Raw genomic sequence first — 2,717 nt, forward strand, 5'->3', positions numbered from 1 at the left:
GATCAAATATTACTCCGAGGTTTCTTACGGTAGTGCTAGAGGCCAGAGCAATGCCATCTAGAGAAACTATGTCATCAGATAAAGAGTCTCTGAGTTGTTTGGGGCCAAGAACAATAACTTCAGTTTTGTCTGAATTTAACATCAGGAAATTGGTGCTCATCCAAGTTTTTATGTCTTTAAGGCAGTTATGGACAGTAAGAGTGAGGGCAGAATGGAGCATGAGATGGATCTGCGGTTTGGTGCGGCTTCTGCAGTGATGCAGGTGTTGCGCTGGACTGTCATGGTGAAGAGGGAGCTGAGCCTGAAGGCAAAGCTTTCGATTTACTGGTCCATCTACGTCCCAACCCTCACCTATGGTCATGAGCTCTGGGTAGTGACTGAAAGAATAAGATCGTGGATACAAGCAGCAGAAATGAGTTTCCACTGTAGGGTGTCTGGGCTCAGCCTTAGAGATAGGGGGAGGAGTCAGACATCCGTAGGGAGGTCGGAGTAGCGCTGCTGCTCCTTTGCATCAAAAGGGGTCAGTTGAGGTGGTTCAGCATCTGATCAGGATCCTCCTGGGCGCCTCCTGTTAGAGGTGTTCTGGGCACGTCCCACTGGTAGGAGGCCCCGGGGCAGACCAAGAACACACTGGAGGGATTATATATCTCATCTGGCCTGGGAACACCTCGGGGTCCTCCAGGAGTTGCTGGAAAGTGTTGCTGGGCAGAGGGATGTCTGGGGTGCTTTGCTCAGCCAGCTGCCCCCGCGACCCGGCCCTGTATAAGTGGATGGATGGATGACATGAATATCTGGACAATAATTTGGGGCCTTCCTTTAAATAGCTGTTGATATATTTCAGTCCAAAGGTGGACTGATATCGCCATCCCTGGAGCTGTGATTGAAAATATAACAGTTCTCTGAGACTGTATCACACTCATGAGCAGCGTTATCTAATTTACAGTGAGCAAACAGCTGGCAGCAGATAATTTGCCAGAAGTGGGTCGTAGTGGAAAAGCTGCAGCCAAAGGTTATTAAGACAGATGGATAAGTGATTTGCATTAAACTCACATTTAGTGTAATTTTCAAAACAGCCCTCCAGCCTCGCTGAGACCCTTTTGTACAGTGTGTGTGTGTGTGTGTGGGCGCATATGTGCATTAACTGAAGCCCATAAAGATTCTGGCAAAGCCTCAAAAAGGTTCAGATGTAGAGCGCTGCCGGCCACACAACGGCAGAACTGAGTTAATTTCTTAAGAGACGAGACAGAAGCTCCAGAGCCAACAATACTGAACCACGTCTACGTGTCAGAAACTCCAAATATGTAACCTTTCATCCTGATTTACCCAGATAATCTGCTCTCTGAGACAAAACACACTGAAATCTTTGTCTAGTGTGTGTGTGTGTGTGTGTGTGTGTGTGTGTGTGTGTATGTGTGTGTGGCTTCATGCCAGGACTTCTGCTGCACCGTCCTCTTTCATCTCTTCTGTATTTAATTTAATCTCCCCTTTGAGCTCCTCACCGCAGGGCCATTCACATAAATTCAAGAATTGTAAAATCAATATAAATCACGATAAAACGATGTCAGTGTTGAAATAATGTCTTCCTACTGTTGGGAAAATGTGTTCCTGAGTACCAGTAATTTTTCTGCATTATGAGTATTTTATTTTGATACTTTAAGTCGGCTGTATTCTGCTGATAAAACTTACACAGCCAACTCTTGTGACATTTTTAATGGAGGACTTAAATCGGCCTTGAGGGGTAAGTTTGGTACTTTTCAACCTGGACCTTATTGTCTCGAGTTTTTGTGTGTAAGTCACAAATGAGAGCAAATTTTTTTGAAAATGCTCCAGTATTAAGTAAGACTGTCACAATGTTATGTAACAGGTGGACTCTTGTGTCTGTGTTGTGTTGATATGAAGAGGCCCAGACCGTGGATATCTTTGGAGGCGATCTCCGTTTACTCCTGAAAACTCTCAGAGCAAGAGGCAAAAACAAAATCCTGCCTCAATGATGTCGGTGAAGTGTCAGTCATCCAGGTCATGGTGATCATAAGCGCTATATCGTAGACAACTGGACTTGCTTGAGTTCCTTGAAGACGTGTCATGTCTCATCCAACAGGCTTCTGGTTTTATGCTCAGTGTGGGTCACATGAGAGTTGTTGACACACACGGCCATCTTGTGTGTCGTTAGGGTTAGATGGGTCCAGATGAGAATGGGTGTTAAGTCATCTGGGAAAGATGAAACAATGAAACGTCTTCAAGAAACTCAAGCAAGTCCAGTTGCCTATGATAGAGCACTTATGATCTCTTAATTGCGATCATGTAACTCGAGCCCCTCTCCCACGGAGTACAACAGCAAAAACGCAGGGCCATGTTACATTCAATTCAGTAAAACACAGAAAACGTACCTGACAGAGGTAAAAACTAAATCCTCTGTCAATTACGACCATATAACTCAAGCCCCTACTCAAGTTAAAGGGATAGTGCACCCAAAAATGAAAATTCAGCCATTATCTACTCACCCATATGCCGACAGAGGCCCTGGTGAAGTTTTAGAGTCCTCATGTCCCTTGCGGAGATCGGCGGGTGGAGCGGCCAGCACACCTAATGGCAGACGGCGCCCCAGACTAACATCCAAGAACACAAAATTGAATCCACAGAGTATCTCCATACTGCTCATCCATAGTGATCCAAGTGTGCTGCAGCCCCGACATAAAAAGTTGTTTGGAAAAACGTCA

Source organism: Epinephelus moara, chromosome 7, assembly GCF_006386435.1.
Source record: "Epinephelus moara isolate mb chromosome 7, YSFRI_EMoa_1.0, whole genome shotgun sequence".
NCBI lineage: Eukaryota > Metazoa > Chordata > Actinopteri > Perciformes > Serranidae > Epinephelus > Epinephelus moara.